A 22,922-nucleotide genomic window follows, 5' to 3' on the forward strand; every position below is an offset into this window, starting at 1 on the left:
AGATAGACAGAAATCTTATGCAGACCTAAAGCGAAAGGACATTTAATTTCAAGTTGGTGATAAAGTATTTTTAAAGGTGACTCCGTGGAAGAAAGTCCTTAGATTTGGACGGAAGGGCAAATTAAGTCCGCGTTTTGTTGGGCCGTATGAAGTAATTGAAAAAGTTGGACCAGTAGCATATCGGCTAGCATTACCACCTGAATTAGAGAAGATTCATGATGTGTTCCACGTATCTATGTTACGTCGGTATCGTTCGGATCCTTCACATGTAGTTTCACCGACAGAAATTGAACTACAACCAGATATGACCTACGAAGAAGAACCGATTAAGATTTTAGCTCGAGAGGTCAAACAACTAAGGAATAAAAATGTTGCACTTGTGAAGGTGTTGTGGCAAAGGCATGGAGTAGAAGAAGCTACATGGGAATCCGAAGAAACTATGAGAAATCAATACCCACATCTGTTTACCGGTAAGATTTTCGAGAACGAAAATCCTTAAAGGGGGGAGAGTTGTAATATCCCGAATTAGGGCCTAATCGGAATAGTGGTTTTGTGACCATAAATCCGAGATAGAAATAATTATTTTATAATTATTTTTATGTTTATGATATGATTGCATGATTGTGTGAAAATTTCGTGATGAAATTCTATGCCTAAAGTGCTTAAATTGAAAGTAGGGACTAAATCGAATAAGTTGCAAAACTTGCATTCTAGAAGTTTTTAGTATGAAATTGTTTTGGAATATTAATGAGGAGGTCTTAAATAGCAATTTGACCAATTTTAAGTTCATGGACAAAATTACGACATGGAAGGAATTTTTGGAAAGTTTAGTAGTAAGGGTATTTTGGTCATTTAGTTATTAAAATGAATTAAAAACAAAATTAAAAGCCAATTTTTGTCCATCTTCTTCATTAGGCCAAAATTTCAAGGGTTCTCCATAGCTAGGGTTTTTTTTCAAGCTTCCAAGCTCCATAGTAAGTGATTCCAAGCCCCGTTTTTAATGATTTTTACGATTTTGAGATCCCGGTAACTCGATAAAGCTTATGTTAGCAATAATTTAACCTAGGGTTTATATTTGGAAAAATACCCATAGGTGAAATTTGTGTATTTTGATGTTTTATGATAGAATATGAAGTTTTAAATTGTGTTAGACAACTTGTACTACTCGATTTTAAGCAAAAACGAGTAAAAGGGCTTAATCGGTAAAAATACCTAATAGTCACAAGTACATGTTAGAGTGAGAATTTGATGTTGCCATTGAAGAGAAAAGTGATCAGCATGTTGTAAAACATAAGAATAAGGAATAAATTTTAATCCCGAGCCTAGGGGCAAAAATGTAAATATGCAAAAATTTAGGGGTAAAATTGTAATTTTGCCAAAATTTGAGTTAAGGATTAATTTGATAATGTGAGTATTAAATAAGCTAAATGTGTTATTTTAGATCAAGAAAGACGTGGAATCGACCTCAATCGAGGAAAAGAAAAGATTCTGGACTAAATTGCAAAATCTTTGTATTTTGGTACCAAGGTAAGTTCATGTGTAAATAATGTATCATAATGGTTATTTTTAAGTTATTGATGTTAATTATATGTTATGCTGAATTTTATTATGAAATGTATGCTTTGTGGTTAATTTCAAATAATATGTAAATTATGTGAACTACTTGTTAAATATAATTGTTACCGAGTATTGATTTCGGCATTCTACGGAAGACGGCAAGGATAAGTGTTCAAGGAAAAATCCCGTTTGAACCTTAGGAATAGATTAGGATACAAGTGACATGTCACTAGGATGATTGAGCATCCGAACTCGTTGAGTTGAGTCCGAGTTCACTTATGGATGCGAATGTCCGAACTCGTTGAGTTGAGTCCGAGTTCGTGAGATGTAACTAGGCATCCGAACTCGTTGAGTTGAGTCCGAGTTCACTTATGGATCCAAACGCCTGAGCTCGTTGAGTTGAGTCCGAGTTCGCTTATGGGCGGGTTACATGATTGCTTGATTGCATATATGGCACTTATGTGCAAGTTATCCATGTATCCGAATTATATTCCGATGTGTTCAACGGGTAAAGTTCTACTCAATAGAGGAATATTCGAGATGTAAAGAGAAGTATTGGTGAGTGATGTGAAATGGTTATTTTGGACAGGTATGTATTTAACCCTCGGGTTGAGTATTGATACAACCACGATAAGGCAATAAGATGATGAAAAATGATTAAAAATGTGATATGTGTTTTAGTGATACATGCTAATGTTGATTGGTATGACTGTTTGTTATGTTACTTATTATTTGCATATGAACTTACTAAGCATTTATGCTTACTCCCTCCTTCTTACTCATTGTAGTTTTGGACAAGCTAGCTCAGGAGTCGGGATAGGTCGAAGGCTCAGTCACACTATCCGGAAGACTTTTGGTAATGGCTTGTAAATTTAAGTATGGCATGTATAGCAATATACTTTTTTTTGTGTAAATGATCTTATGGTATGGTGATGGAATGGTTGAGGAAATGCTTGATAATGATAAATTATGAAAATATTTAGTTTAGATTATATTTGATGTTAAGGAAAATTATTAAGATACTTAGTGCATAAAAACTCATAAAAGGGATAAAATTTACCATAAACAGAATACTGCAGCAACACTGACGCGAGTTTAAAAATTTACTAAAAATCATAGAAATTTAACTTGGTGATGGAATACATATAAAATTGAAGCTTATTATGTCTAGTTTCACATGAAACAAATGAAACAGGTAAAGGAATTATACGTTACAAGATATTTGAATTTTAGTGAAACAGGGTCATAGCAGTTTCTGAATCCCCTGTTCCAACTTTAGAAATTCACCATAAATTGTAAAGATATAATTAGGTAGCGTATTTTATATTCTAAAAATCTTTATTGAGTCTAGTTTCATTAGAAACAAACCTCATAGTCATATGGATTTTTTACAGAGAGAAATTTGGTTCGTAGTAAACAGATGTCAGACCAGTCAAGTCCTGAAACAGGGGTAACTTTAACTAATAAATTGTACTAATTGGCCCAACCAAAAATTCTAGAAACAAATTAGTAGATAGGTATATGAGTCTAGATTTAGAGAAAATTTACGAATCTTGATTTCGAGTTTCGTAACTCGAGATATGATTTTTCTTGTGACTATGATGCAAGTAGCTTAAAAGCTGTGAATGTAGAAATAAATAATCCAAAGTTCTAAATATGTTAAATTAAGCTTAGTAACACCTCATACTCGACTCCGGCGACGGTCTCGGGCGTGGGGGCGTTACAATAATGATAAAAATGGTCATCAAAATGACAAGCCTTATGAATTTGAAATAAGGAGTCTAGACTTGGTACTGCATGAGTAGATGCATTACTTGTAAGAGGACATGTTAATGTTAAGGATGTGTCTTAATAAAGAGTGTTTAATCACTAAAATGATGTCATGATTTGCGATTTTGATGTGCATAAGTTTGTAAAAGATTATGGGTAACATGAAGGCTTGGAAAATAGCCTAAGTGTTGGCCACAAGGGCTGAGACACGGCCGTGTGTCTCAACCGTGTAAGGGACACGGCCTCGACACACGGGCGTGTGGTCCGGCCGTGTGGTTTGATGTGCATGCTGATGTCATAAATAGAGAGTTACACGGCTTGAGGACACGGGCATGCCAAAGGCACACGGGCGTGTCCTTATGTCCACACGGGCATGTGACCCTGTTTCATGGGAAAATTTTTTAAGTTTTTCTGAAACTTCTTAAAGTTCTCGGTTTAGTCCCGAATCGATTCTGATGAATGTTTTGGGCTTCGTAGACCCAAATAAGGGATGATGTGCATGTGTTTGAAAGGTTTTGAATTAAAAGAGATTTTATGGCCCAATTTTTACATGAATGTGTATGTTTAATTCCGGTAATGCCTCGTACCCTGTTCTGGCGTTGGACATGGGTAAGGGGTGTTACAATAGTAATTGCAATTATATCCAGAAGCATTGTTCTGATGATTCGCAATTACTTAACCATGGAGTCAGTCCAGAAGAAGTACCTTGATTGAAAACTCATTGTTGTATACTCTTTATGAAAACAATTCATCCAACTGTTTTGTCCAATGACCTCATTATGTGTGTGTTACCGTTATATGATATCCTTGATTCCTTTGAGTTAAATCTATTTACTCAATACAACCCTATTTTATCTTATTGTCACCATTGTGTCTTCTTAATGATTAATATAATCATTGTCAACAAATGACTGTGATCAATTACTCGTTCGAGAACTAGCAATCCATGGTCGCGTTCCATATTTATCAATCCACATTATGTCAATGAGAGGATATTGTTAACTCTTTAATTGAGCTATGAATTCCATTGTTGCTAGTAAAGTCATGCCATGCACAAGTCATGTACCCAACATACTAGCTATCGGCTCTATCATCTTTAGAGCATATGTAACACCCCACACTCGTGCCCTACACCAGGATGGAATACAAGACATTACTAAACTTAAAGACATGCATTTCCAACGTTTTCAAATCATCAAGGCTTGATCAAATTTAAAACTTTTTTGAACTTTGTCTAAACTCCTTAATATGGGCCTACGAGGCCCCAAACATCCATTGGTAACCATTCGAGAACCAACCAGGGTCCTTTAACTAACTTTAGAAAAATAACTCTTGAAACAGGGCACACGCCCGTGTAGAAGGGCAACATACCTGTATGGTCATTATAACATGGCCGTGCTGATGGCCCGCGTGACACACATGACCTAAGCATCTAGGGATAGGCCCGTGTCCCGTGCCCATTTGAATTACATTCTAAATTCGAACCTACAGGGGTTTTCACATGACCTGACACACACCCATGTCTATGGCCCGTGCCCCTCACACGGCCATCACACACCCATATCCTAGCCTGTGTCTAAAAACCTTGACATTCTGTTTCTGACATCAACAACCCTTTAAAGACACACGGCAAGGCACACACCCGTGTGCTAGGCCATGCCCTTCACACGGCTGAGACACACAACTATGTGTTTACTTCCATGCATATTGACTTGTAAATTTTACGTGTAGGGGACACATGACCATGTAACACGCACATGGGGCTGATCTTGTGTCACACACGGCCTAGACACACCCCCGTGTGTCTACCCGTGTGGACAATATAAGCCTATTTACCGAGCCCTATGCCACCTTGAAACAAAAATTTATACCAACCAACATATCAAAGTCTAACTTAATATGATTTCTCAACTAATAACCATATCTAAGGCCTATATACATTTCATATATTCAACCATGCCAACAATTTCACATTCATGAAAGACTATCTTGCATTCATATAATGACTTTTACAATTAGCCATTTTCATGGCCTTATACAAAAGAAGTCAAATACTAAAACAAGCAAAAACCTTTGGCCCCAAAAAAATGTGACACCAAAATAAAATCAAAAGTTCCTATACATGCCATAATCAAAATGATAAAACTAGCTATACCAAGTGCTTCAAGGATAGTGTGGCTAGCTTCCCTGACGTAGGCGATGATCTACAACCTACTTTGGAGGCACTATAAGAAAATGGAAAGGAAAGAGGGTAAGCAAGGCAGCTTAGTAAGTACATATATGTAAATAAGTGTAATTAGAAAAACACACACATTCATCAAACAATGGATTATCATACTTGAATGATATATCATTTTAAGCTCACTATCTTACTCTTCACTTCCTTTATGCATAATTACTACATCTCATCACACACTAAGGTCTTGTTCATGGGTTTAGTATACACACCTCTAATCATCCGTAAAATATCCCAATTTCATTCTCTCTAATAACATACCTCATTGAAATTTTCCCCAACTCGTTCTTCAAACTACCAGTTGTGTAACACCCCAAACCTGGCCTAGACGTTATGGCCAGATCTGACGTGTCACATGGACTTACGACTTAGTATGCATTCGTTGGTTTAAGTGATTGGGGTGGTCTTTGTAAAAACAACGGTTGAATGAAAAACCAGTTTATCAATCTTTAGGCTATCCATTTGTTGTGCTTGTTGAGTCTTGGAAAATGTTCATTAATTTTGAAAACTCGCGCAGCCTAACACTAGCAGTTTAGACATAGTATAAATATATTCAGAAAATAAAACCATAGCGGAAAAAGAAATTTAAATAGCGGCCTTATTACAACTTAAAACCCAAAATTAAATTAGAATATAAAATAACAAAAATACACTAACATAGAAAAGCCAACTTTGCAGATGATGTGGCCACTCCGAATCCCTCACAGTTCCAAGCCCACTATGGTTGGGGATTTCCTACAGAGATGAAAATAAAGGGTGAGTTCGGTAAACTCAGTGTGTAACATAACCCAACCATAGCCCAAAACAGATCAAACCTCAGAGTCAGACTTATCTAGGCCTTGGCCCAGTACAGAAATCAGAATGAAACCCATAGGCCCATAGCAGATACAGAACAAATATATCAAGAATGCAGAAATCCCAACCCAGAGCCATCCATAACACCCCCGTACCAGCCTTACACCGTGTCGGGAGACTACTCGACCCACCCAATCGCTACACACCACAGAAATTGCAGCGAGGCTGCGAGATATTGTGACGAAGTCACCAGGTACAGAAATTGTGGCTAGGCCACCATAACAGATATATATATGTGGCGAAGCCACCAGATTGCAGCGAGGCTGCCAGATATTGTGACGAAGTCACCAGAACAGATATATGTGGCGAGACCACCAGATTGCAGCGAGGCTGCCAGAACGCTTCTTCCATCAATATAAACCCATGTCCCATGCAACAGAAATAAAATCGTAATTTTGCATGCATAAGGGTATTTCAGTAATTATTATGTATTGCTAAGGTTTCATGCTCATTCTAACGTTTACTAAGTAATCAGAAGTACTTACCTCGTCTTTTTACCCAAGTGGACCTATTGGCCCATTGGCCCGTTTTCAGCCCATTAAGTCCAATAATACCGTTGTGCACGAAAATGCACACTCTGCACTCTAATCATCCAAATGCACCATATTCATTAACAACTATCTCACGAGCGCTCGCATGCTCGCGAGTTCACAAAATACCAACGTTCAGTATTTCGACTTTTACCGATTAAGTCTAAGGGAGGGTGTTGTTTACACACCTGGTTGATGACGATTGATGACGATATCTCCCACGCGATAATCCTACAATCGATCACTAACATATTAGACTTACGAATTAACGATAACTAACATAAATCCACGTCAACTAACCCAATCATCATACAAGTTAGTCATTTACGCACGAGGGGCAAAATAGTCATTTTACCCTCCAGGGGTAAATCGGTAGTCCTACCCTACAGGGGTATTTTAGTAATTCTACAACTTATCCACTTGGGCCTACGGACCCATTGGGACGACATGGCCCATTTCAGCCCATCGCGGCCCGAAATAGCCGTCCTATTCTAGAGTAATGAGAAATACACACCGTTAGGAGACTGCAGTTAATCCGCGCTCCAAACACTCTTAGCTGACGCCCAACCCAAACGAGCACGTCACAAAGCGAAAGGGATCAGCCAAGAAGGGTATGCCTACTCTCCTCATGGTTTGCTCTATTTAAAGCTAGCTCTCTATCTACTCTTATGTTATCTTCCCGATGTGGGATCCCTCCATCACCAGAGTTTAAAACCAACACCAACTCTTGCCATCCCAACATATCAAAATAATCAACCTTTGCGTGCCAAGGGATTCGAACCAAAGTCCTCTCACATGCCAACTCACGCCACCACCACTAGGCCATCAACTCCGTAACACCCCAAACCCGGCCTAGATGTTATGGCCGGATCTGACGTGCCACATCGAAGCGTTCAAAACATTTCAGGTTGTTGTTCTAGAAAAACTTACTTAGTGTTTTAAAAGATAATTTCAATGTAGGTTAAAGTGAATGGAAGTTGTACACCAGGTAGGAAACCGGGAAAAGAGGAGGTGAGTCCATCGGACTGTTTAAATACCAAGCTCTCTTCGGATCCAATCCTAGACATGCACACCGCCATTGCCACACCTTAACGTCATGTATATTTCTAGGAAACCAATTTGATTAAGTTCTTTTTTAGGAAAAGTGATTAATTTTGGAAAATATTTTCATTGCGGAAGCTTTACTTGTTGTCGTGTTATTTTGAAATCAGTTACTGTTTTTGAAAACGCGCCCTAAAAGTTTTTCAATTTCAAAAATTAAATATAAGTAATACCTATCTTAATAAAACATATGAAAACCATAAAATAATTAAGCGGCCTTATTACAATTAAAAAAAAGCCCAAAAGCTTAAACGTAAATAAAAAGGATGTCCAGTTCACTAGAAGAAAATCAACTTGCAGAACGTGTGGCCACTCCGAATCCCTCACAGCTCCAAGCCCACTATGGTTGGGGATTACCTACGTGGATGAAAATAAAGGGGTGAGTTTGGGGAAACTCAGTGTGTAAATTAACCCAACCATAGCCTATATCGGTTCAAACCACAGAGAACAGAATAAGTTGGCCTTAGCCTAGAACAAAAATCAGAATAGAGCCCATAAGCCCATAACAGAACAGAACAAACATCACATGTTTATGCAAAACCCAACCCATATCCAACCACATGCACCCCCATACCAACCTTTCACCATGTGGGGAGACTACTCGACCTACCCAAACCGCTACACGCCACAGAAATATGCAGTATGGCTGCCAGAACAGATAATGTGACAGAGTCACCAGAACAGATAATTATGGCAGAACCACCAGAACAGATATATGTGGCAGAGCCACCAGATCAGATAATTGTGGCATAGCCACCAGGACGCTTCCTCCATAATATAACCCATGTCCCCATGCAACAGATATACAATCATGGCATACATCATACAGAATTAAATCATCATGCTTTTCAGTCAAAAGTAACCCTAAGGTTATAATGGTAATTTTACACCTAGGGGTATATCAGTAATTTCCATACATAGGGGTATTCAAGTAATTTCACTATTCTTAAGGTTTCCATGCATAACATAGCCATTTGCGTACGACCAGAAACACTTACTGCATTTTCTTACCGAATTGGGCTCGTTGGCACATTATCCCGATTTTGGCCCATTAAGCCCAAAAACATCGAAATGTACAAAATCGTGCACTTTGCAATCATATCACTTTAATTTACCACATGCAACAAAACTATTAATCTCATGAGCATTTGCACACTCGCAAGTTCTCAAAATACCGCTTTTCGGCATTTCGGCTTTTCGGCTTTTGCCGATCTAGTTTATAAGAGGGTGTCAGTTACACACTTGTTTGCGACGATATGCTGACTAGATCCACACATGAACTGCCTACAATTGGATTACTAACACGTTAATCTAACTATCAAAAATGACTATGTATTAACCTCTTACCATATTCGGCCAAACATGCCTAAAACCCTATTGCTCTTACCTTCTTGCAGAAATATGGATTAGATCCAAGGATCCAACTGAATAGTCTTCAAGTCCTTCGCCGCACGCTCCCTTGTTCACACTAATGCTTACACATTCAAAAAAAGAAAGAGGCATAATGCCTTTAGTCCTAACGTTAGCCCCCCTTAAGGGTTTCGGCTTTTTCTTAAAACATGTATGATTAATGCAAATTATTTCAACAACTTACCTATCGTTGTTCGGCTTAAAAGAGTACACCTATCCATGATCCTAACCCCGATCTACCGTACATGTGAGAAGAAATAGATTCCAACAACCCAAGTTTCGGCTTCCTCCACCATAGGTTTATAGATTTTGGCTTTTATAAGTAAGTAAGAGAAGAGAAGTTTGGCTACCACAAGATTCGGTTCTTAGAGAATATGGGAAATGGTAACAATAATGGATGCGTCAGAGAAGGAAGGGTATGAGTTCGATTATGAGGAAAAGAGAAGATAGCAGAAGGAAAAGGATGAGAAAAGAGGTAATATTCGGCTATGGAGAAAACGGTACAGTGAGGGGTTTCTAGGTTTGGCTAAAAGAAAAAGAAAAGATAAGCAGAGAATTCGATTTTGTGGTTGTGAAGTCGGCACAGGTGAAGTCTTCGATTTTTAGTAAAAATAAAAAGGAAGAGAAGAGAAACCTAATTTTTGGCAGAACAAACTAAATAACCTAGTCTCGAAACAGAAAAGAATTCGGCAGCCCTAGACCAAATGCCAAAATTCCCAACATAAAAAATAATTCCCTTAATATGTGTCATTGTGACTTGAACCTCAGCTCTCCCTAGCATCCACACGCCACTTTTATAGCCTTCCCAGTGGCGTCACATGCCACTTTGCCACCTGCTTCTTTGTGTTTTATTTTACCCAATTAATACTTAAAAGCCCAATTAACCAGAACCCCTTTTTCCTATGGAACTAAAATTAACTAAAGTTACCGATTTTTAACTTAAACTTGGGTCTTCTAGAGGCCCACTAACATAATTAAACCTACGCCAAACAGAAAAAGCGCAGAAATTTTAAATTTGCCAACATACACAGAATTCCCAAAAATTGGGGCGTTACAAACTCATCTGTGTCATAAATCCAACACATTAAACTTTAAAGCGCACCTACTTGCTTCCAGATTTATTGAAAAGAAAAACCAAAATATATTGCAAGAGCCAAGACTTGAACCTTGGACCCCTTGCTTCCTCTATGTCACTTCCTTGTCCCCTAAGTGGCGCCACCTTGCCACTACACCACACTCCTTTTTGTGTCATCTTTTACCCCTTTACTCTTAAAAGCCCAAACACCAATTGCATCACCTGTTCATAAAATTAAAATTCCGAAGACTACCACAGATTTAACTTAAGTTTGGGCCTTCCAAAGGCCCACTAACCTACTAAAATATATATTTTAGCCAACCAGAACACACACAAATTTTAGAAAATTAAAGAAACACAGAAAACCCAAAAATTGGGGCGTTACAACTCTACCCTCCTTAAAGAAATTTCGTCCTTGAAATTTTACCTGAATCAAACAGATGAGGATATTGTTGATGCATCGCCACTTCTGAATCCCAAGTAGCTTCCTCTCCGCCATGATTACGCCATAGCACCTTTACTAGCGGAACTGATGTCCTCCTCAAAATCTTAACTTCTCGATCCAAAATCTGCACAGGCTCCTCCTCAAAAGTCAAGTCTATTTGGACCTTGATCTCTGCAACCGGCACAACATGAGTAGGGTCAGAACGATACCGCCTTAACATGGAGACGTGAAAGACATCATGAATCCTATCCAACTCTGGAGGTAGCTCCAACTGATAAGCAACTGGACCCACTCACTTAAGAATCCGATAAGGCCCAATGAACCGCGGACTTAACTTGCCTTTCCTCCCAAACCTTAATATTTTCTTCCAAGGTGAAACCTTCAAGAAGACCATATCACCCACAGAGTACTCAATTTCCTTGCGCTTCAAATCTGCATATGACTTCTGTCTATCATATGCTTCCTTCAACCGGTCTCTAATCAACTTGACCTTATCATCAGTATCTTCCACCAACTCAGGTCCAAGAACCTGTCATTCACCCAACTCGGTCCAACAACTAGGTGTACGACATCTTCGCCCATACAGTGACTCATAAGGAGCCATTCGAATACTTGCCTGATAACTGTTGTTGTATGGGGCACGCTTATGCCCTTCAGCCATAGGCGACACTAACTTATCAACACGGCCATGGCACACACCCGTGCTCCTGCCCGTGGATGACACTATCTTTTTAACATGGCCATGGCACACGCCCGTGTGGCATACCCGTGTACAACTTTGAGATAAAATTTTAAGTGTAGGGGACACACGGCCATAGCACACGCCCATAGGAGGGAACCGTGTGTCACACACGGCCTAGACACACGACCGTGTGTCTAACCATGTGGACTTTAATAGGCTATTTTCCAAGCTTTCAGTCACCCCTTTCTACTACTTGTACTTAGTGGTTACCAAATTCAAAGTAAAACACAATTATACATTTGTAAATAATCTTGATTAAACTAGATGTATGGAAACCTCATATCATTGGTTTCATACATGATAGGTTACTTCCCATTTAGTGATTATAGGTTTCCATGTCACTTTAATTCGTCCAAAATTGGCTCGTTCATGTGACTCATTGCCAATTGGTAACGACCTATCACTTGTAAATAAAACCATGCATAAATTTGTAGGTCATAGCCTACTTCAATTAAGCCAACTTTTGTGGCCATATACAAAGAGATAAACTTAGTTTTACATGCCTTCATTTGGCAAATCAAATGACACATATAAAAAAATACTCAAAAATACTATACATGCCATTGAACAAAACAAACAAAGTTTTTATACCAAAGCTTGTCTAGTTGATAGTGTGTTGACTCTTCAATCGTCTTCCAATCCTTTTGAGTTCTCGAGCTCTGAGAGACAGGGAAAAAGAAAGGGGTAAGCATTTTCATGCTTAGTAAGCTCGAATAACAAGAAAGTAAACTTACCGAGCAATTAGCATACATCCATATTTAAATCATGAAATCATCAATTATGAAATGATTCCCTACAACATACATTCAATCAATGAGTTCGTCATATAACAAGGCATCATGTAATTTATGTAGATGAGCTCATCATTCATCATCTTATTGACATACATCATATTAATCCCTTTGAGTTTCTAGGAAAATCTCGATGGAATACCCATTATCCGTCAATTCTTACAAATGATCATTTCACATATATGCACTCCCGCGAACCTCACATCTCAAGGCGGGATTACCAGTCCAAGCTAAATCCCTCATATCATGAACTCATAAAGTGATGTCGAGACTACCAGTCTAGGCTAAATCCCTTATAACGACAAACACCCTTAATGAGCTCAAATCTAAATTACCAGTCCAGGCTAAATTCAGACCCTAATCAGATTACCCGTCTGGGCTAAATCCATAATGCACACATGTTCTTCGGGAGGCTTGATCATTCAAGGAACACCCATCCGGGCTAGATCCTTTTAATACTTGAGATCATAGATTACCCGTCCGGGCTAAATCCTTACTGCAACACATGCAGGATTTTAGTTCACATGTCAAACAGGGTTTGTCCATCGAATTTCATTTTTCAACCTCAACCGAGACATTTTTCACATGTCATCATCAAATATGCATTTCTATGATATTCATGTCAATAATAAATACAATCATCATGCATTCATAAATCATACAATTATACATATTAGGGGTTTACTTTAAATTATCCGAACTTACCTGCTATTCTTTTCGGAATTGTGTTTTGGTTATTCCGAAACCTTGCATTTACCTTGATCGACCTCTGGAATTTGTTCCGGGGTTATTGAGCTTGGAAAGCTTGAAAACCCTAGTTCGGCAGCCATGGAGAAGAAAATGGCTGATTTTTGCCTTTCTTTTCCCATTTATTTCATTAAATTACTAAATGACCAAAATACCATCATGCCCTTTCTTTAGAATTTCAACCATGCAAGCCCATTTTTGTCTAAAAACTTAGAATTTAGGAAAATTGCTTTCCAAGGCCTTCTAATTCATAACCCAAAGCAATTTCATAAAAATTGCTTCTAGAAATCAAGTTTTGCAATTTATTCAATTTAGTCCCTAATTTCCAATTGAACACCTTACTTAAAGAATTTCTTTATGAAACTTTAACACATGCGTATACTCATATTGTAGGCCTTATAATAGTCATAAAATAAATATTTTGATATCGGATTTGTGGTCCAAAAACCACTATTTTGACTAGGCCTTATTTGGGGATGTTACATTTCTCCCCCTTAGGGACTTTCGTCCTCAAAAGTCTTACCAGAAAACAAATTTGGATATTAACTTCTCATGGTTTCTTCTGGCTTCCATGTAGCCTCTTCTACACCATTTTTATGCCATAGAACTTTTACAAGAGTCACATCTTTATTTCTCAACTGTTTAACTTCACGAGCCAATATCTTAACCGATTCCTCTTCATAAGTCATGTACGGTCGAATTTCAATCTCAATCGGTGAAATCATATGAGAGGGGTCTGATCGGTATCTCCTTAACATGGATACATAGAACACGTCATGAATCTTTTCCAATTCGGGTGGCAACACCAAACGATAGGCTAATGGTCTAAATCTTTCGGTGTTCTCGTACGATCCGATAAATCGTGGATTCAGTTTACCTTTTTGACCAAATCTCAATACCTTTTTCCATGGAGATACTTTCAAGAATACTCTATCTCCAACTTGAAACTCAATGTCCTTTCTTTTCAGATCAGTATAAGACTTTTGCCTATCTGAAGCAGCTTTTAAACAATCCTGTATCACTTTAACTTTTTCTTAGTTTCTTTGAACAGATGAACTCCATGAATCTGATTTTCCTTGAGTTCTGTCCAGTACAATGGAGTTTGCCACTTCCTACCATACAAGGCCTCATAAGGTGCCATCTTCAAACTTGTTTGGAAACTATTCTTGTAGGCAAACTCTACTAATGGCAGGTATTTTTCCCAAGTACCCTGAAATTCAAGGATGCAACAATGCAACATGTCCTCGTGAATCTGAATCATCAGCTTAGACTGACCATCGGTCTGAGAATGAAAAGCTATGCTAAAACTCAACTTCATACCTAAGGCTTCTTGTAACTTCTTCTAGAATTTCAAAGTGAACCTCGGGTCTCTATCCAAAATAATCGACAGTGGTACTCCGTGTAATCTTACTGACTCAGAAATATACAAATCGGCCAATCTATCAAGAGAATATTCCATCTTTGCCGGAATGAAATGAGCTAACTTTGTCAATTTATCCACTATAACTCATATGGCATCTTTCTTTTTTGGAGTCATAGGTAGTCCTGTCACGAAGTCCATGGTAACTCTGTCCCACTTCCATTCGAGGACTATTACAGGCTGTAACAAACCTGAAGGCACTTGATGTTCAGCTTTAACATGCTGACATACCAGGCATTTCGATACAAATTCAGAATTATCTCTTTTCATGCCATTCCACCAGTACATCTTCTTTAAATCGTTGTACATCTTGGTACTTCCTGGGTGAACAGACAAACGACTATTATGTGCTTCTTGTAAAATCTTCCGAATAAGCTCATTGTCTTTGGGTACATAAACCCTATCTCTAAACATTAAGCATCCATCAGGACTGATTCAGAAATCTGATTCAACACCAGACTCACATTGAGCCCTTTTTGCTTGCAAGTAATCATCATTAAACTAAGCATCATGAATTTCCTGCAGAATTGTCAGCCTAGCCTCCAGCTCAGCCAAAACTGAACCATCATCAAGCAAAGTCAAACGACCATCCATAGCTCTCAAAGAATGCAGAGATTTCCTACTCAATGCATCGGCGACCACATTCGCCTTTCCCGGGTGATAGCCGATAATCAAATCATAATCCTTAATTAGTTCTAACCATCTCTGCTGTTTCAAATTTAATTCTTTCTGGGTCATCAAGTATTTCAAAATCTTGTGGTCCGTGAATATACGGTAAGTCTCACCATACAAATAATGCCTCCAAATTTTTAAGGCAAAAATAATAGCAGCTAGCTCTAGGTCGTGGGTTGGATAATTCTTCTCGTGGGGCTTCAATTGCCGTGAAGCATAGGCTATCACCTTGCCATCTTGCATAAGCACACACCCAAACTATTTAAGGATGCATCATTGTAGACCACAAATTCTTTTCTCGATTCAGGTAGCACTAAAATAGGAGCTTCGGTCAGTAATGTCTTTAACTTTTCAAAACTTTGCTGATGCTTCTCCATCCATTCAAGCTTAACATCTTTCTATAGCAACTTCGTTATCAGAGTCGCTATTATGGAAAATCCTTTTACAAACCTTCGATAGTAACCGGCTAGGCCCAAAAAGCTTCTAACCTCGGTTACATTCTTAGGCGATTTCCATTCAACAATTGCAGAAATCTTACTTGGATCAACTCGGATGCATTCACCCGAAACTATATAACCCAAAAATCCAACTTCCTGGAGCCAAAACTCACTCTTGCTAAACTTAGCATACAGTTGCTTTTCCCGCAAGGTCTGCAACACAATTCTCAGGTGCTTCGCATGCTCTGCCTCATCTTTAGAGTAGATCAAAATGTCGTCAATAAACACAATGACAAACTTATCCAAATATGGCCGAAAGATTCTGTTAATTAGATCCATAAATACAACCGGTGCATTCGTCAGGCCAAACGGCATGACAAGAAATTCAAAATGGCCATACCTCGTTCTGAAAGCTGTCTTGGGTACATCCGAGTCTTTAACTCGTAGTTGATAATAGCTAGACCTTAAGTCTATCTTAGAGAATACGGTGGCTCCTCTCAACTGGTCAAACAAATCATCGATCCTTGGCAAAGGATACTTATTATTGATAGTCACCTTATTTAGTTGCTGATAATCGATGCATAATCTCATCTAACCATCTTTCTTCTTTACAAACAACACGAGGGCACCCCAAGGTGAAAGACTTGGCCTAGCAAATCCTTTATCTGTCAGTTCTGGGTACTCACACACTATCGGCACAGACTCAATCTTTAGCTTTGTTTACTTAGTGTTAAGTACAAATGCAAGGTAGGCTTCATATCATTTCCTCATATATGTCCGGGCAACCATTACCGTGATTACAATCGGTGGTGAACCCAGTTCTCTTGATTCGACTCGCAGAATCTTACCATCCGGGCATCTTAACTTAATATACTTACTACCGCAATCCACAGTTACATTATGAAGGGCTAACCAATCCATACCAAGTATTACATCAAATTCATCAAATGGTTACAACATAAGGTTAGCAGGGAAACAACGACCTTGAATCGTCAAAGGACAATTCTTACAGACTTTACCAACTAGGATAAATATGCCTAGTGGGTTCAACACTCTAATGATGAATTCTGTAGGTTCAACAAATATGTTCATGCTAGACTCCAATCTCATGCAGATATATGAATATGTCGACCCCGGGACAATTAAAGCAACAACACTTATATTAAAAAGAGAGAAAGTACCTGTAATAACATCAGGAGCAATGGCTTCCTCTCGAGCACGTATCGCATACGTTCTTGCTGGGGCTCAAACCTCTGATTTTGCAGTGTCTTTAGTCACAGCCCGACTGCCACTAGCACTCCCAGGGTATCTCAGAGGTCTACCTCGTGGAATGGGAGCACTCGACTTCAGGGCTATTTCCACTTCTTTTTCAGCTCGTTCTGGGCAATCTCTAAGAAAGTGATCAAGAGAACCACATCAGAAACACGCGCCACTCTTCATTCGGCACTCTCCAAAATGAAATTTGTTGCAGCTCTAACACTTCGATTTTTAATCATCCACACTTCCCACACTAGTCACCATCGAGGAGGAAGATTTTTAACCTCGTCGGTTAGAGATTTTCGATCTACCCAAATATCCCACTGACGAAGTGGAGCGTTCATGTAGGCTCCTGGCCTTCTTCGTGGAGAATGAGAGTGTTTTTCTGCTAGACCTCTTACTCACAACTCGAGCCTTTCTTTTAGCTTGTTTTTTTCATTATTAAGTTCCTCGGCCTTCTTAGCTCGATCGACCAATTCAGCAAACTCCTGTATTTCCAAGATCTCAATCAAAAACTTGATGTCCTTATTCAGTCCTTCCTCGAAACGTTTACACATTTCAGATTCAGTTTGGACCCATTCAGTTGCGTACTGACTTAGTCATACGAACTCTCTATTGTATTCCGCTACAGTCTTATTCCCTTGTTTGAGTTCCAGGAACTCCTTTCGCTTCGAGTCTAAAAACCGTTGGCTAAAGTATTTCTTCCTAAACTCTACTTGGAAGAAATACCAAGAAATATTTTCTTTCGGCACTACCGAGGATACGATTTTCCACCAATTGTATGCAGTGTCCTTCAAAAGGGACACAGCACACTTCAAACATTCCTCGAGTGTGCATGACAAATCATCTAGCACCCGTGTAGTATTTTCGAGCCAGAACGCGGCTCTTTCAGCGTCATCATCAACTTTAGCTCTAAATTCCTCAGCCCCATACTTTCTAAGCTTATCTACCCGGGCTTTACCGATTCTCACTAGTGCCATACCTTGTGGCACATCCTTATCAGGTCGGTTAGGGGGCGGGGGAGGTCTGGGTATATTGGGACAATTTCTCAAATAATCTCCAAACCACTCATCCATCATATCAAAGAAGGCAGCTTGGGCCTCTTCTCGGCCCTCAGATATAAGTCTTCTACTACTACTAGGTACAGCTTGTTGTACAGAAGCTGGAGCATGGCTCTCGGCTCTCTCGGACTCATCTTGTGCATGATTGGAAGACATTCACTCTATTCAAAATAGTTTAAACAATTAGGAGACGTCACACTATCAACATTCAAATAATGGCATGTATAGCAAACTTTAACATCCTCTACGGTAGTTTTAGAACTGACTAAACCTAGCTCTGATACCAATAAATGTCACAGCCCTCACCCGTACCCAACGTCGGGATAGGGTTCGAGGCATTACCTGGGGCTTTACACTTGAAACATACTATTTGAGTCACAAATTATCGTTCAAATTTAAAACCTTTCAACCTTGAATATCTCGTCCCTTATATAGGCCTTCGAGACCTATAGCATACCCAGAGGCAATGTGGGACAAATTTGGGTACATTCGAAAAACCTTAGGCTCTTTAGAAAATTTTCATTATCTTAAAGTGTCACACGCTCGTGTAGATGGGCCAGGTGGACTCACACTCCCGTGTGACTTGGGGCACGCCATGCCCTTCAGCCGTAGGCGACACTGACTTATCAACACGACCATGGCACACACCTGTGTTGCCTGCCTAAAGACGACACTGTCTTTTTAACACTGCCATGGCGCACGCCCGTGTGGCATGTTCGTGTACAACTTTGAGCTAAAATTTTAAGTGCAGGGGACACATGACCATAGCACACGCCCATGGGAGGGAACCGTGTGTCACACACGGCCTAGACACATGCCCGTGTGTCTAACCATGTGGACTTTAATAGGCTATTTTCCAAGCCTTTAGTCACCCCTTTCTACTACTTGTACTTAGTGGTTACCAAATTCAAAGTAAAACACAATTATACATTTGTAAATAATCTTGATTAAACTAGATGTATGGAAACCTCATATCATTGGTTTCATACATGATAGGTTACTTTCCATTTAGTGATTATGGGTTTCCATGTCACTTTAATTCGTTCGAAATTGGCTTGTTCATGTGACTCATTGCCAATTGGTAACAACCCATCACTTGTCACTAAAACGATGCATAAATTCGTAGGTCATAGCCTACTTCAATTAAGCCAATTTTTGTGGCCATATACAAAGAGATAAACATATTTTTACATGCCTTCATTTGGAAAATCAAATGACACATATAACAAAATATTCAAATATACTATATATGCCATTGAACAAATAAACAAAGTTTTTATACCAAAGCTTGTCTAGTTGGTAGTGTGTTGACTCTTCAATTGTCTTCCAATCCTTTAGAGTCCTCGAGCTCTGAGAGATAAGGAAAAAGAGAGGGGTAAGCATTTTCATGCTTAGTAAGCCCGAATAACCAGAAAATAAACTTAATGAGCAATTAGCATACATGAAATCATCAATTATGAAATGATTCCCTACCACATACACTCAATCAATGAGTTTTCACATAATAAGGCATCACGTAATTTATGTAGATGAGCTCATTATTCATCATCTTATTGACATACATCATATTAATCCTGTTGAGTTTCTAGGAAAATCTTGATGGAATACTCATTATCCTTCAATTCTTACAAATGATCATTTCACATATATGCACTCCCGTGAACCTCACATCTCAACGTGGGATTAGCAGTCCAGGCTAAATCCCAAATATCATGAACTCATTAGGTGATGTCGAGATTACCAGTCTAGGCTATCCCTTATAACGACAAACACCCTTAATGAGCTCAGATCTGAATTACCAATCCAGGCTAAATTCAGACTGTAATCGGATTACCCGTCCAGGCAAGATCCATAATGCACACATATTTTTCGGGGGGCCTAATCATTCAAGGAACACCAGTCCGTGCTAGATCCTTTTCATACATGAGATCACAAATTAACTGTCCGGGCTAAATCCTTACTGCAACACATGCAGGATCTCAGTTCACATGTCAAACAGGGTTTGTCCATCGAATTCCCTTTTTCAACCTCAACCGAGGCATTTTTCACGTGTCATCATCAAATATGCATTTCTACGATATTCATGTCAATAATAAATATAATCAACATGCATTCATAAATCATACAATTATACATATTAGGGGTTTACTTTAAGTTATTCGAACTTACCTGCTATTCTTTTCGGAGTTGTGTTTCGGTTATTCCGAAACCTTACGTTTACCTCGATCGATCTCCAGAATTTGTTCCTCAAGGTTATTGGCTTGGAAAGCTTGAAAACCCTAGTTATGGTGTCCCTTCAATTTTTGGCAGCCATGGTGAAGAAAATGGCTGATTTTTGCCTTTCTTTTCCCATTTTATTTCATTAAAATACCAAATGACCAAAATGCCCTCATGCCCTTTCTCTAGAATTTCAACCATGCAAGCCCATTTTTGTCCAAAAACTTAGAATTTGGGAAAATTTCTCTCCAAGGCCTTCTAATTCATAACCCAAAGCAATTTCATAAAATTACTTTTAGAAATCAAGTTTTACAATTTATTCAATTTAGTCCCCAATTTCCAATTGAACGCTTACTCAAAGAATTTCTTCATGAAACTTTAACATATGCATATACTCATATTCTTGGCCTTATAATAGTCATAAAATAAATATTTTGATGCCAAATTTGTGGTCCCAAAACTACTATTCCGACTAGGCCCTATTTTAGGATGTTACAGAAATTAGGAGATTTGATATGAAATTGAAAGGTATATTATGGCATTGTTGTATTATGTATTGGTAGGCATTGAATGGTATGAATTGAGTTTGATTGGAGTTGTTTTAAATGCCTCGTTGTGCCATGTTTTGTGCCATTTGGATTGTTGTAGGTGTGCACAAGTTTCGGTGCCATTTGTTCAGTTTGACGGTTTGCAGGATGAAGATCCAAACATTCACTTGGCAAATTTTCTGGAATTCTACGATACATTTAAAATTAATGGCATTTCTAATGATGCCATTCGTCTTTGGTTATTCCCTTTTTCATTGAGGAACAAGCTAAATAGTGGTTGAACTCATTACCGCGAGGGTCAATTACTACTTGGGAACAAATGACCGAAAATTTTTTATTAAAATATTTTTCGCCGGCTAAAACGGAAAAATTACGTAATGATTTCTCTTCATTTGTGCAGATGGACTTAGAAACTCTTTACGATGAATGGGAGAGATACAAAGACCTACTGTGAAGGTGTCCTCACCATGGATTACCTCTGTGGTTGCAAGTTCAAACATTCTACAATGGTGTGAACCCCTCGACAAGCCAAATGCTTGATGCAGCAGCCGGGGGAACCATAAATAACAAAACACCTGAAGAGGCTTATGAATTTATTGAAGAGATGTCACTAAATAACTATCAGTGGCAAGTCATGATGACTAAGCCAACTAAAACAGCAGGCGTTTATAACGTCGATTCGGTTACTATGCTGTCAAACCAGGTAAAACTTCTAAATAAAAAGATTGATGGTTTACTTGGTTCTACTCAGGTACATCCAGTAATGAGGTACGAGACGAATGGAGGAGGAGGATGTACAGAGTATCAACCCTTCAACCCTAGCATCGAGGAGGAACAAGTCCAATATATGGGTAACAATAACTCTAGATCCCAAAATAACCCATATAGTAACACTTATAATGCAGGTTCAAGGAACCATCCCAATTTCTCATGGGGCGGTCAAGAAATCAAAGACCACAACATCCTCCGGGTTTTCAACAACCACCTTATCAATAGGAAAAGAAACTGAACCTTGAAGAGATGCTGTCTAAATTTATCTCGGTGTCAGAAACCAGTTTCCAGAACACTAAGACAGCACTTAAAAGTCAACAAGTGTCGATCTAAGGGGTCGAAACTCAGATAGGCCAACTGTCCAAAATAATCTCCGAACGACCACAAGGTAGCTTGCCAAGTAACACTAAACCCAACCCAAGGGAACAGCTCAAAGTGATTAATGTTCAAGATGAAGAAGGATTTATTGAGCCTGAGCCAGAACCGAGGCAAGAAACTATGGTGAGCAGAGGTCAAGGTGAGGTAGGTCATAATAAAAACAAATCAGTGAATGTCGAATATAAACCTCGTGTGCCATACCCCAACGCGACAAGGAAAGACCGCTCCGATGAACAATTTGGTAAATTCCTTAAACTGTTAAAAAAATTACACATTAACTTACCATTTATTAAAGCTCTATCACAGATGCCGAACGCAATGAAATTTTTAAAGGAGCTTTTAGCAAATAAGAGAAAGTTGGACGATGAGTCGCATGTAGAGCTAAACACAGTTTGCTCAGCTATTCTGCAGAATAAGCTACCCAACAAATTAAAAGATCCAGGGAGTTTTACAATTCCTTGCTTAATTTGTAGTTTAGATGTTAATAATGCATTAGCTGATTTAGGGGCTAGAATTAACATCATGCCCTACAAAATGTTCAAACAAATAGGTCTTGGGAAACCCAAACAGACTAGGATGAGCATTCAATTAGCAGATAAAACTATAAGATTTCCTAGGGGTATTATTGAAGATGTGCTAGTTAAAATCGATAAATTTATATTTCCCATTGACTTCATTGCTCTAGACATAGAGGAGGATAGCAACACTCCTCTGATTTTAGGATGACCTTTTTTAGCAACTGCTAAAATGATTATTGATGTTGGCACAGGTGAGCTCACACTCCGTGTGGGAGACGAAACAATCACCCTTCAAGCTCGCAATTCTGGCAACACATTGGAAATTGAAGGTGATCGTCTAAACCATTCTACTAAAACTGACAATATGGTGCAACCTACTTTGTA

Source organism: Gossypium hirsutum, chromosome A08, assembly GCF_007990345.1.
Source record: "Gossypium hirsutum isolate 1008001.06 chromosome A08, Gossypium_hirsutum_v2.1, whole genome shotgun sequence".
In the NCBI taxonomy this organism is placed as follows: domain Eukaryota; kingdom Viridiplantae; phylum Streptophyta; class Magnoliopsida; order Malvales; family Malvaceae; genus Gossypium; species Gossypium hirsutum.